The sequence below is a fragment of the Musca domestica genome, unplaced genomic scaffold (genome assembly GCF_030504385.1).
Source record: "Musca domestica strain aabys unplaced genomic scaffold, Musca_domestica.polishedcontigs.V.1.1 5, whole genome shotgun sequence".
Classification (NCBI taxonomy): domain Eukaryota; kingdom Metazoa; phylum Arthropoda; class Insecta; order Diptera; family Muscidae; genus Musca; species Musca domestica.
In genome coordinates this window covers 9,209,649-9,225,226 of record NW_026712346.1, presented here as the reverse complement: position 1 = coordinate 9,225,226, position 15,578 = coordinate 9,209,649, and the positions used below count along the sequence as shown (strand labels likewise).

General features: G+C 23.1%; 4 pseudogenes; 2 read left to right on the top strand and 2 right to left on the bottom strand.

The window, feature by feature from the left end:
* Positions 1 to 2,183: 2,183 nt before the first annotated feature.
* Positions 2,184 to 3,881, bottom strand: LOC131805063 (NADH-ubiquinone oxidoreductase chain 5-like; annotated as a pseudogene).
* Positions 2,184 to 14,859, bottom strand: LOC131805064 (NADH-ubiquinone oxidoreductase chain 5-like; annotated as a pseudogene).
* On the top strand, positions 4,884 to 6,480 carry LOC131804921 (NADH-ubiquinone oxidoreductase chain 6-like; annotated as a pseudogene).
* LOC131804920 (cytochrome b-like) lies at positions 6,278 to 6,998 on the top strand (annotated as a pseudogene).
* Positions 14,860 to 15,578: the final 719 nt, after the last annotated feature.

Genomic DNA, 15,578 nt, shown 5'->3' with positions numbered 1-15,578 from the left:
TAATTCCATCAATATACTGACTTATACCATCTCGATACCACATTTTTTTAAATAATATTTTATTAACACTTCATAAGGAATTTAAGACTCTACTTGGTCCTATAGGAGCAAGCTACATTTATTTTCTATAATTTTATTTAATAATTTTATAGGATTGTTTCCATATATTTTTACAAGAACAAGTCATTTAACTTTAACTCTAACTCTAGCTCTTCCTTTATGATTATGTTTTATATTATATGGATGAATTAACAATACTCAACATATATTTGCTCATTTAGTTCCTCAAGGAACTCCAGCTATTTTAATGCCATTTATAGTATGCATTGAAACTATTAGTAATGTAATTCGACCAGGAACTTTAGCTGTTCGATTAACAGCTAATATAATTGCTGGACATCTACTTCTTACTCTTTTAGGAAATACAGGACCTTCTTTATCTATAGTATTAATTAGTTTTTTAATTATTACACAAATTGCATTATTAGTTTTAGAGTCAGCAGTTGCAATAATTCAATCATATGTATTTGCTGTCTTAAGAACATTGTATTCTAGAGAAGTTAATTAATGTCAACACATTCAAATCACCCATTTCATTTAGTAGATTATAGTCCATGACCATTAACAGCATCAATTGGTGCTCTAACAACAGTTGCAGGAATAGTAAAAAGATTTCATCAGTATGATAATTCATTATTCTTATTAGGAAATGTTATTACAATTTTAACTGTATACCAATGATGACGAGATGTTTCTCGAGAAGGAACATATCAAGGTCTTCATACACTTTCTGTTACTACAGGTTTACGATGAGGAATAATTTTATTTATTCTTTCAGAAGTTTTATTTTTCGTTTCATTTTTTTAAGCACTTTTCCATAGTAGTTTATCTCCTTCAATTGAATTAGGAGCAATATGACCACCTTTAGGTATTACTCCTTTCAATCCATTCCAAATTCCTTTATTAAATACTGTAATTTTATTAACTTCTGGAATTACTGTAACTTGAGCTCATCATAGTTTAATGGAAGGTAATCATTCACAAACTACACAAGGATTATTTTTTACAGTACTATTAGGAATCTACTTCACAATTCTTCAAGCTTATGAATACATTGAAGCTCCATTCACAATTGCAGATTCAGTTTACGGTTCTACTTTCTTTATAGCAACAGGATTTCATGGTCTTCATGTATTAATTGGAACAACTTTTTTAATTGTTTGTTTAGGTCGACATTTAAATAACCACTTTTCAAAAAATCACCACTTTGGATTTGAAGCTGCTGCTTGATATTGACATTTTGTTGATATTGTTTGATTATTCCTTTATGTATCTATTTACTGATGAGGAGGATAATTTATTATCTATATAGTATAAAAAGTATATTTGACTTCCAATCATATGGTCTATTATTAATAGTATAGAAAATTTTTTCAATTTTAACAATTAGTTCAATCCTTCTATTAATTTCTATAGTAGTAATACTTTTATCTAAAAAAACAATTGTAGATCGTGAAAAGCTTCACCGTTCGAATGTGGATTTGACCCAAAATCATCATCTCGTTTACCTTTTTCACTTCGATTTTTTTTAATTACTATTATTTTTTTAAGTTTTGACGTAGAAATTGCATTAATTTTACCAATTATTTTAATTATTAAATTTTCAAATATTATATTCTGAACAATTACGTCTATTATTTTAATTCTATTATTAGGACTTTATCATGAATGAAATCAAGGAATATTAAATTGATCAAACTAAATAGGGTTGTAGTTAATTATAACATTTGATTTGCATTCAAAAAGTATTGAATTTTCAATCTACCTTGAATATGAAGCGATATATTGCAATTAGTTTCGACCTAATCTTAGGTAAATTTACCCTTATTCTTTTAAATAATTAATTGAAGCCAACAAGCGGCTTATCACTGTTAATGATAGAATTGAGTTCTAAACTCCAATTAAGGAAGTATGATGTTCAAGTAAAAGCTGCTAACTTTTTTCTTTTAATGGTTAAATTCCATTTATACTTCTATGTATATAGTTTAATAAAAACATTACATTTTCATTGTAAAATTAAATAATTTTATTTTATAAATTACTTAAAATAAATCAGTATATTCAAAGATTAATTAATCTCCCTAACATCTTCAGTGTCATACTCTAAATATAAGCTATTTGAATAGAAACAAATTATATATATGTATAAAATTACAATTCAAAAAATAAAACTTAATAAATAAATTTTTAAATTATTATTTTGTAATATTTGATTTAACTGAGAATTTTTAATTAAATTGTAATAAATTTGTTGACCCCCAAAATATTCAGATCAACCTTGGTCAAATGATTTAATTCTTATTTTACCTAAAATTAAAGGATAATTAATAATTCCATAAGTAGAAATATAAGGTATAAATCATATTGAACCTAAAAAATAAGAAAAATTATAATTTCTTAAAGCCTTATTTATAAAAAAAAGATACATTAGAAATTAAATAACCTATTAAACCACCAATAATACATACAAATAAAGTCAATAACTTTAAATGTAAATGTAAAATGATAACTTCCGGAATAGGAAAAATCAATCAACTTAATATACTTCCTCCTACAATTCTTAAAATTAATAAACCTATTATACTCTTTAATATTACTCAACCTTCATCATTAAGTATATTTAAAGAAGAGAAATTAGAATCTCCAGTTATTGAATAATAAACTAATCGAAAAGAATAACATACTGTTAACCCTGTTGAAAAAAAATATAGAAAAAAAGAAAATAAATTAATATAAGAAAATGATATTATTTCCAAAATTAAATACTTTGAGTAAAATCCAGCTAAAAATGGTATTCCACATAATGCTAAATTTGCAACATTAAAACAAGAAGAAGTTAATGGTATTATTAATCTTAAACTTCCCATTAAACGAATATCTTGATTATTATACATGTTATGAATAATTGCTCCTGCACATATAAATAATAAAGCCTTAAATAAAGCATGAGTTAATAAATGAAAAAAAGCTAATTTATAATAACCTATAGATAAAATTCTTATTATTAAACCTAATTGTCTTAAAGTAGATAAAGCAATAATCTTCTTTAAATCAAACTCATAATTAGCGCCTAATCCAGCTATAAATATTGTTAAACCTGATAATAATAATAATAATAAATTACCCATTCAACTTGTTCTTAATACAATATTAAATCGAATTAATAAATAAACTCCAGCTGTTACTAAAGTTGAAGAATGAACTAAAGCCGACACTGGGGTAGGAGCTGCTATTGCAGCTGGTAATCAAGAAGAAAATGGAATCTGTGCACTTTTTGTTATTGCAGCTAATATTACTAATATTCCAACAATTAACATTTCTCTATCAGATTGCATTACATCTAAATAAAAAATATAATTTCAACTACCATAATTTAATATTCAAGCAATTGCTAATAATAAAGCTACATCTCCAATTCGATTTGATAAAGCAGTTAATTTACCAGCATTATATGACTTAATATTTTGAAAATAAATTACTAAACAATAAGAAACTAACCCTAATCCATCTCAATCTAATAAAATTCTAATTAAATTTGGACTAATATTAATAATATTATTGAAGTTAAAATATTAATACTAATATAATAAATCGATTAATCTTATAATATCTTTCTATATATTCCTTTCTATAATAAATAACTAAAGAAGAAATTATTAATACAAAAGACATAAAAATTAATCTTATTCAATCTAATAAAATTGTTATTACAATTATTAAAGAATTTATAGAAACAACTTCTCATTCAATAAAAATTGTAAAATCATTTATAATAAAAATTAATCCTATAGTAAATGACAAAAGTCTAAAAAAAATAAACTAATGAATCTAATTGAACAAATTAATAAATATTTCACGATTTAAAAAGATTTTTATCTTATCATTGACACCACAAATCAATATTCTTATTAAACTATTTAAATAATTATAATCATAACATACATATATCCCCCTTTAAAATTAATAAATTTAAAGGAAATCAATGTAAAAATAATAATAAATATTCTCGAATCTTTCCTCCTCTAAAAGAATAAACTCCAGAAAATAACTTTCAATGTTGTCTATAAGCATATAAATATAATGTATAAGCAGCTCTAAAAAAAGACAATAAAGATAACATTAGTATTGTTAATCAAGATCAACTAACAATTCTATTAATTAAAGAAATTTCTCCTAATAAATTTAAAGTAGGAGGAGCTGCTGTATTAGCAGAACTTAATAAAAATCATCATAAAGCCATTGAAGGTCTAAAATTTAATAGACCCTTATTAATAAATAAACTTCGTCTTCCTAATCGTTCAAAAGAAATATTTGCTAAACAAAATAATCCAGAAGAACATAATCCATGAGCAATTATTAAAGTATAAGAACCACATATTCCTATATATGTTATAGTTATTAACTCAGCTAAGACAATTCCTATATGAGCAACTGAAGAATAAGCAATTAAAGCCTTTAAATCAGTTTGACATAAACATGTTAAACTTACTAATACTCCTCCAACTAATCTAATTCTAATTCAAATAAAATTAAATTTAAGCCCTAATAATTGTAAAAAAGGAAATACTCGTAATAAACCATAACCTCCTAACTTTAATATAATTCCAGCTAAAATTATTGAACCAGAAACTGGAGCTTCTACATGAGCCTTTGGTAATCACAAATGAACTAAAAATATTGGTATTTTTACTAAAAATGCTATAACTAAAGAAAAATATAAAATTTCATAATTAAATATATAATTATTTAATAAATAAAAATTTATAGTATTTGTTACCTTATATAAATAAAAATACCAATTAATATTGGTAAAGAAACTAACAATGTATAAAATAATAAATATACTCCCGCTTGTAACCGTTCAGGTTGATAACCTCAACCTAAAATTAAAAATAAAGTAGGAATTAAACTACTTTCAAAAAATAAATAAAATATAAACAAACTTATACTTCTAAAAGTTAATACTAATATTAATAATAATAAAATAATATTAAATAAAAATAAATTTACATAATTATTATATTTGAACACTGATTCTCTTGCTATTAATATTAAAGAAACAATTCACAATCTTAATAAAATTAACCCATAAGAAATTATATCTGAACCAAATATATAAGAAATTGATATAAAATAATTTGAATATATATTTATTAAAATAAAAATAAAAGAAATAAAAAATAAAAAACTTTGAACCATTCAATATGAATTTTTAATAAAACATAAAGGAAATAAAAATAAAACTATAAAAATAATTTTTAACATTGTAATACATTAAATCTTTGAAAATAATCATTTCCATGTGTACGAATTATTGAAACTAAAATTGAAAGACCTAAAGCACCTTCACATACTCTAAAAGTTAAAAATATTATTCTAAAAAAATTCTCATAATTATATATATTTAAATATACAAATAATAAAAGAAATAATCTTAAAACAATATATTCTAATCTTAATAATATAGACAATAAATGCTTTCGATTAGAAACAAAAGTAAATACTCCTATAATAAATAAAATTCTAGGTAAACATCAATTTAAAATTATTAACATTAGTTTTAATAGTTTAATAAAAACATTGGTCTTGTAAACCAAAAATAAGAGTTACTCTTTTAAAACTTCAAGAAAAAAGAAATTTCTTTATCATTAATCCCCAAAATTAATATTTTAATTAAACTATTTCTTGATATTATACAATGAATTTTAATAACTCTTCTATTTATTTTTAATTTTATTATTATAAATATTAAACATCCATTAGCTATAGGATTAACCTTACTTATTCAAACTATTTTAGTTTCAATAATTTCAGGATTAATAACTAAAACATTTTGATTTTCTTATATTTTATTTTTAGTATTTTTAGGAGGAATACTAGTTCTATTCATTTATGTAACTTCTTTAGCTTCAAATGAAATATTTACATTTTCTTCAAAAATTTTGATTTCATCAGTTTCTATTTTTTTATTATAATTATTTCATTATATTTTATTGACAAAAGAATTCTATTAAATTATTCTAATATAGAAATTCAATCAATTTCTAATTTAAATTCATATATAATAGAAAATTCTCTTTCTTTAAACAAATTATATAATTATCCAACTAATTTATTAACAATTTTATTAATAAATTATTTATTAATTACATTAATTGCAGTAGTAAAAATTACTAATTTATTTAAGGGACCTTTACGACCAATATTTAATTAACTAATGAACAAACCTTTACGACTTAAACATCCAATTTTAAGTATTGCAAATAATGCACTAGTAGACCTACCTGCTCCAAGTAATATTTCATCATGATGAAATTTCGGATCATTATTAGGTTTATGTTTAATTATTCAAATTTTAACTGGATTATTTCTTGCTATACATTATACAGCAGATATTAATTTAGCATTTAATAGAGTAAATCATATTTGTCGAGACGTTAAATATGGTTGATTATTACGAACTTTACATGCTAATGGTGCATCATTTTTCTTTATTTGCATTTATCTACATGTAGGACGAGGAATATATTATGGATCATTTTTATATAGACCAACTTGACTAGTAGGAGTAATTATTTTATTTCTAGTTATAGGAACAGCTTTTATAGGATATGTTCTTCCTTGAGGACAAATATCTTTCTGAGAAGCAACATTTATTACTAATTTATTATCAGATATTCCTTATTTAGGAATTGACTTAGTACAATGAGTTTGAGGAGGATTTGCTGTAGACAATGCAACTTTAACTCGATTTTTCACTTTCCACTTTATTTTACCTTTTATTGTATTAGCAATAACAATAATTCATTTATTATTTTTTTCATGAAACAGGTTCAAATAATCCTATTGGATTAAATTCTAATATTGATAAAATTCCTTTCCATCCTTATTTTACTTATAAGGATATCGTTGGATTTATTATTATAACAACAACATGAATTGTATATATATATGTATATATATATATATATATATATATATATATATATATATATATATATATATATATACTAGCTGAACCCGGTGCGCTTCGCTACCCCTTTTGATTTTATATGCATTCAAAATTTTATTTACGAATATATGTTGGTTAAAAAAAAAAACAAATTTAAAAATTTAAAAAAAAATTATTGCACTACTTTAATGCGTAAATAACCAAAACCGTTAGAAAAGCAGTAACATGACATACATACACGAAGGGTTTGTCCTTCGGATTTATTTATTTCATAGCAAATACCAAGCGTGCAGTAAACTGCAATCTTTTGAAGCTGAGTGGCATTTCTATTGCAATTAGTGAATTCGAGATAGCAACATACTTCGCTGATCCGATTTAAATATAATATTAAAAAAATACTTTTACACCAAACTCCGCCACACCTTTCATATTTCATTGAAATTGGTGCGTCAAACATGTAAAATCGGCCGATAATATATATATATATATGGGAGCTATATCCAAATCTTAACAAATTTCCAATTAATTTGTCGCATTTATTATTGTAACCAAATTCCGCCACACATTCTGAATTTCATTGGTATCGGTCATATATATCATGTTTGGTGCATAACATATATGAAATCGGCCGAAATATATATGTTAGCTATATCCAAACCTCAACTGATTTCAATATAATTTGGCAATTTTTTCTGGTGCCAGATTTTGTCTCTCTCGCTTTGGGTGCATCAAATATGTGAAATCGGCTGAGTATATATATGGGAGCTATAATCAAATCTGAGCGTACTTGAATATAATTTGTCAAATTTATTTTTGTACCAAACTTAGCACTCATGCCGAATTTCATTGGAATCGGAAATACGTATCGTGTTTTGTGCATCAAATATGTGAAATCGGCGGAAAATATATATGGGAGCTATATCCAAATCTGAACCGATTTTAATATAATTTGACTAATTTATTTTCTAATCAAAATCCCGTTACATATTCCAAATTTCTTTGGAATCGAACATACATATCGTGTATGGTGCATAAAATACATGAAATCGGTCGAAAATATATATGAGAGCTATATCCAAATCTGAACCGATTTTAATATAATTTGACAAATGTATATTTGTTTTAATTTCCGCTACACATTCCAAATTTCATTGAAATTAGAGATACATAGCGTGTTTGGTGCATCAAATACATGAAATCGGTCGAAAATATATATGGGAGCTATATCCAAATCTGAACCGAATTCAATTTAATTTGACAAATTCATTTTTGCTCCCAATTCCGTTACTTATTTTAAATTTCATTAAAATTGGAATTACATATCGTGTTTGGTCCACCAAATACATGAAATCGGCCGAAAATGTATATGGGAGCTATATCGAAATCTGAACCAATTTCAATATAATTTCGGAAATCAATTTTTTAGATAAAATCGATCACACGTTTCAAATTTCATTGAAATTGGGGATACATAGCGTGTTTGGTGCATCAAATGCTTGAAATCGGCCGAATATATATATGGGAGCTATATCCAAATCAGAACCGATTTCAATATAACTTGACAAATTTATTTTCGGATTAAATCCCCTCACACATTCCAAATTTCATTGGAATCGAACATTCATATTGTGTTTGAGGCAAATTTGGAGACTGTATCTTCAACCAATCAATAGATATGTGCATATAAAATCTAAATTTTTGGGAGGTACCTCCGATTCTGATGCTATATATCCAGTTCCAAGTGGAAATTCAAAATGTATATAGCCCATGTTATATATATATATATATATATATATATATATATATATATATATATATATGTTATATATATATATATATATATATATATATATATATATATATATATATATATATATATATATATATATATATATATATATATATATATATATATATATATATATATATATATATATATATATATATATATATATATATATATATATATATATATATATATATATATATATATATATATATATAAACGTTTGTTACTAATATAAATCATTAAATTAATTACATTTAATCTTTCTGTCCCACTTTGTAATTATTGTACCAAGGATTCTTCTAACTTTAATATAATTCCAGCTAAAATTATTGAACCAGAAACTGCAGCTTCTACATGAGCCTTTGGTAATAACAAATGAACTAAAAATATTGGTATTTTTACTAAAAATGCTATAACTAAAGAAAAATATAAAATTTCATAATTAAATATATAATTATTTAATAAATAAAAATTTATAGTATTTGTTACCTTATATAAATAAAAAATACCAATTAATATTGGTAAAGAAACTAACAATGTATAAAATAATAAATATACTCCCGCTTGTAACCGTTCAGGTTGATAACCTCAACCTAAAATTAAAAATAAAGTAGGAATTAAACTACTTTCAAAAAATAAATAAAATATAAATAAACTTATACTTCTAAAAGTTAATACTAATATTAATAATAATAAAATAATATTAAATAAAAATAAATTTACATAATTATTATATTTGAACACTGATTCTCTTGCTATTAATATTAAAGAAACAATTCACAATCTTAATAAAATTAACCCATAAGAAATTATATCTGAACCAAATATATAAGAAATTGATATAAAATAATTTGAATATATATTTATTAAAATAAAAATAAAAGAAATAAAAAATAAAAAACTTTGAACCATTCAATATGAATTTTTAATAAAACATAAAGGAAATAAAAATAAAACTATAAAAATAATTTTTAACATTGTAATACATTAAATCTTTGAAAATAATCATTTCCATGTGTACGAATTATTGAAACTAAAATTGAAAGACCTAAAGCACCTTCACATACTCTAAAAGTTAAAAATATTATTCTAAAAAAATTCTCATAATTATATATATTTAAATATACAAATAATAAAAGAAATAATCTTAAAACAATATATTCTAATCTTAATAATATAGACAATAAATGCTTTCGATTAGAAACAAAAGTAAATACTCCTATAATAAATAAAATTCTAGGTAAACATCAATTTAAAATTATTAACATTAGTTTTAATAGTTTAATAAAAACATTGGTCTTGTAAACCAAAAATAAGAGTTACTCTTTTAAAACTTCAAGAAAAAAGAAATTTCTTTATCATTAATCCCCAAAATTAATATTTTAATTAAACTATTTCTTGATATTATACAATGAATTTTAATAACTCTTCTATTTATTTTTAATTTTATTATTATAAATATTAAACATCCATTAGCTATAGGATTAACCTTACTTATTCAAACTATTTTAGTTTCAATAATTTCAGGATTAATAACTAAAACATTTTGATTTTCTTATATTTTATTTTTAGTATTTTTAGGAGGAATACTAGTTCTATTCATTTATGTAACTTCTTTAGCTTCAAATGAAATATTTACATTTTCTTCAAAAATTTTGATTTCATCAGTTTCTATTTTTTTATTATAATTATTTCATTATATTTTATTGACAAAAGAATTCTATTAAATTATTCTAATATAGAAATTCAATCAATTTCTAAAAATAATTCTTCATTAGATGACTGAAAGCAAGTACTGGTCTCTTAAACCATTTTATAGTAAATTAGCACTTACTTCTAATGAAAAAATTAGTTAAAAATATAACATTAGTTTGTCAAACTAAAATTATTAATTTATTAATATTTTTTAATCCCTCAAATAGCACCAATTGGTTGATTAAGCTTATTTATTATTTTTTCAATTACATTTGTAATTTATAATGTAATAAATTACTATTCATATATTCCTTCAATACCTAAATCAAATTTAAGTAATAAAACTCATTTAACAAAGTCATTAAATTGAAAATGATAACAAATTTATTCTCTGTTTTTGACCCTTCATCAAGTATTTTTAATCTTTCATTAAATTGATTAAGAACTTTTTTAGGAATTTTAATAATTCCATCAATATACTGACTTATACCATCTCGATACCACATTTTTTTAAATAATATTTTATTAACACTTCATAAGGAATTTAAGACTCTACTTGGTCCTATAGGAGCAAGCTACATTTATTTTCTATAATTTTATTTAATAATTTTATAGGATTGTTTCCATATATTTTTACAAGAACAAGTCATTTAACTTTAACTCTAACTCTAGCTCTTCCTTTATGATTATGTTTTATATTATATGGATGAATTAACAATACTCAACATATATTTGCTCATTTAGTTCCTCAAGGAACTCCAGCTATTTTAATGCCATTTATAGTATGCATTGAAACTATTAGTAATGTAATTCGACCAGGAACTTTAGCTGTTCGATTAACAGCTAATATAATTGCTGGACATCTACTTCTTACTCTTTTAGGAAATACAGGACCTTCTTTATCTATAGTATTAATTAGTTTTTTAATTATTACACAAATTGCATTATTAGTTTTAGAGTCAGCAGTTGCAATAATTCAATCATATGTATTTGCTGTCTTAAGAACATTGTATTCTAGAGAAGTTAATTAATGTCAACACATTCAAATCACCCATTTCATTTAGTAGATTATAGTCCATGACCATTAACAGCATCAATTGGTGCTCTAACAACAGTTGCAGGAATAGTAAAAAGATTTCATCAGTATGATAATTCATTATTCTTATTAGGAAATGTTATTACAATTTTAACTGTATACCAATGATGACGAGATGTTTCTCGAGAAGGAACATATCAAGGTCTTCATACACTTTCTGTTACTACAGGTTTACGATGAGGAATAATTTTATTTATTCTTTCAGAAGTTTTATTTTTCGTTTCATTTTTTTAAGCACTTTTCCATAGTAGTTTATCTCCTTCAATTGAATTAGGAGCAATATGACCACCTTTAGGTATTACTCCTTTCAATCCATTCCAAATTCCTTTATTAAATACTGTAATTTTATTAACTTCTGGAATTACTGTAACTTGAGCTCATCATAGTTTAATGGAAGGTAATCATTCACAAACTACACAAGGATTATTTTTTACAGTACTATTAGGAATCTACTTCACAATTCTTCAAGCTTATGAATACATTGAAGCTCCATTCACAATTGCAGATTCAGTTTACGGTTCTACTTTCTTTATAGCAACAGGATTTCATGGTCTTCATGTATTAATTGGAACAACTTTTTTAATTGTTTGTTTAGGTCGACATTTAAATAACCACTTTTCAAAAAATCACCACTTTGGATTTGAAGCTGCTGCTTGATATTGACATTTTGTTGATATTGTTTGATTATTCCTTTATGTATCTATTTACTGATAAGGAGGATAATTTATTATCTATATAGTATAAAAAGTATATTTGACTTCCAATCATATGGTCTATTATTAATAGTATAGAAAATTTTTTCAATTTTAACAATTAGTTCAATCCTTCTATTAATTTCTATAGTAGTAATACTTTTATCTAAAAAAACAATTGTAGATCGTGAAAAAGCTTCACCGTTCGAATGTGGATTTGACCCAAAATCATCATCTCGTTTACCTTTTTCACTTCGATTTTTTTTAATTACTATTATTTTTTTAAGTTTTGACGTAGAAATTGCATTAATTTTACCAATTATTTTAATTATTAAATTTTCAAATATTATATTCTGAACAATTACGTCTATTATTTTAATTCTATTATTAGGACTTTATCATGAATGAAATCAAGGAATATTAAATTGATCAAACTAAATAGGGTTGTAGTTAATTATAACATTTGATTTGCATTCAAAAAGTATTGAATTTTCAATCTACCTTGAATATGAAGCGATATATTGCAATTAGTTTCGACCTAATCTTAGGTAAATTTACCCTTATTCTTTTAAATAATTAATTGAAGCCAACAAGCGGCTTATCACTGTTAATGATAGAATTGAGTTCTAAACTCCAATTAAGGAAGTATGATGTTCAAGTAAAAGCTGCTAACTTTTTTCTTTTAATGGTTAAATTCCATTTATACTTCTATGTATATAGTTTAATAAAAACATTACATTTTCATTGTAAAATTAAATAATTTTATTTTATAAATTACTTAAAATAAATCAGTATATTCAAAGATTAATTAATCTCCCTAACATCTTCAGTGTCATACTCTAAATATAAGCTATTTGAATAGAAACAAATTATATATATGTATAAAATTACAATTCAAAAAATAAAACTTAATAAATAAATTTTTAAATTATTATTTTGTAATATTTGATTTAGCTGAGAATTTTTAATTAAATTGTAATAAATTTGTTGACCCCCAAAATATTCAGATCAACCTTGGTCAAATGATTTAATTCTTATTTTACCTAAAATTAAAGGATAATTAATAATTCCATAAGTAGAAATATAAGGTATAAATCATATTGAACCTAAAAAATAAGAAAAATTATAATTTCTTAAAGCCTTATTTATAAAAAAAAAGATACATTAGAAATTAAATAACCTATTGAACCACCAATAATACATACAAATAAAGTCAATAACTTTAAATTTAAATGTAAAATGATAACTTCCGGAATAGGAAAAATCAATCAACTTAATATACTTCCTCCTACAATTCTTAAAATTAATAAACCTATTATACTCTTTAATATTACTCAACCTTCATCATTAAGTATATTTAAAGAAGAGAAATTAGAATCTCCAGTTATTGAATAATAAACTAATCGAAAAGAATAACATACTGTTAACCCTGTTGAAAAAAAAATATAGAAAAAAAGAAAATAAATCAATATAAGAAAATGATATTATTTCCAAAATTAAATACTTTGAGTAAAATCCAGCTAAAAATGGTATTCCACATAATGCTAAATTTGCAACATTAAAACAAGAAGAAGTTAATGGTATTATTAATCTTAAACTTCCCATTAAACGAATATCTTGATTATTATACATATTATGAATAATTGCTCCTGCACATATAAATAATAAAGCCTTAAATAAAGCATGAGTTAATAAATGAAAAAAAGCTAATTTATAATAACCTATAGATAAAATTCTTATTATTAAACCTAATTGTCTTAAAGTAGATAAAGCAATAATCTTCTTTAAATCAAACTCATAATTAGCGCCTAATCCAGCTATAAATATTGTTAAACCTGATAATAATAATAATAAATTACCCATTCAACTTGTTCTTAATACAATATTAAATCGAATTAATAAATAAACTCCAGCTGTTACTAAAGTTGAAGAATGAACTAAAGCCGACACTGGGGTAGGAGCTGCTATTGCAGCTGGTAATCAAGAAGAAAATGGAATCTGTGCACTTTTTGTTATTGCAGCTAATATTACTAATATTCCAACAATTAACATTTCTCTATCAGATTGCATTACATCTAAATAAAAAATATAATTTCAACTACCATAATTTAATATTCAAGCAATTGCTAATAATAAAGCTACATCTCCAATTCGATTTGATAAAGCAGTTAATTTACCAGCATTATATGACTTAATATTTTGAAAATAAATTACTAAACAATAAGAAACTAACCCTAATCCATCTCAATCTAATAAAATTCTAATTAAATTTGGACTAATAATTAATAATATTATTGAAGTTACAAATATTAATACTAATATAATAAATCGATTAATCTTATAATCTCTTTCTATATATTCCTTTCTATAATAAATAACTAAAGAAGAAATTATTAATACAAAAGACATAAAAATTAATCTTATTCAATCTAATAAAATTGTTATTACAATTATTAAAGAATTTATAGAAACAACTTCTCATTCAATAAAAATTGTAAAATCATTTATAATAAAAATTAATCCTATAGTAAATGACAAAAGTCTAAAAAAAAATAAACTAATGAATCTAATTGAACAAATTAATAAATATTTCACAATTTAAAAAGATTTTTATCTTATCATTGACACCACAAATCAATATTTTTATTAAACTATTTAAATAATTATAATCATAACATACATATATCCCCCTTTAAAATTAATAAATTTAAAGGAAATCAATGTAAAAATAATAATAAATATTCTCGAATCTTTCCTCCTCTAAAAGAGTAAACTCCAGAAAATAACTTTCAATGTTGTCTATAAGCATATAAATATAATGTATAAGCAGCTCTAAAAAAAGACAATAAAGATAACATTAGTATTGTTAATCAAGATCAACTAACAATTCTATTAATTAAAGAAATTTCTCCTAATAAATTTAAAGTAGGAGGAGCTGCTGTATTAGCAGAATTTAATAAAAATCATCATAAAGCCATTGAAGGTCTAAAATTTAATAGACCCTTTTTAATAAATAAACTTCGTCTTCCTAATCGTTCAAAAGAAATATTTGCTAAACAAAATAATCCAGAAGAACATAATCCATGAGCAATTATTAAAGTATAAGAACCACATATTCCTATATATGTTATAGTTATTAACTCAGCTAAGACAATTCCTATATGAGCAACTGAAGAATAAGCAATTAAAGCCTTTAAATCAGTTTGACATAAACATGTTAAACTTACTAATACTCCTCCAACTAATCTAATTCTAATTCAAATAAAATTAAATTTAAGCCCTAATAATTGTAAA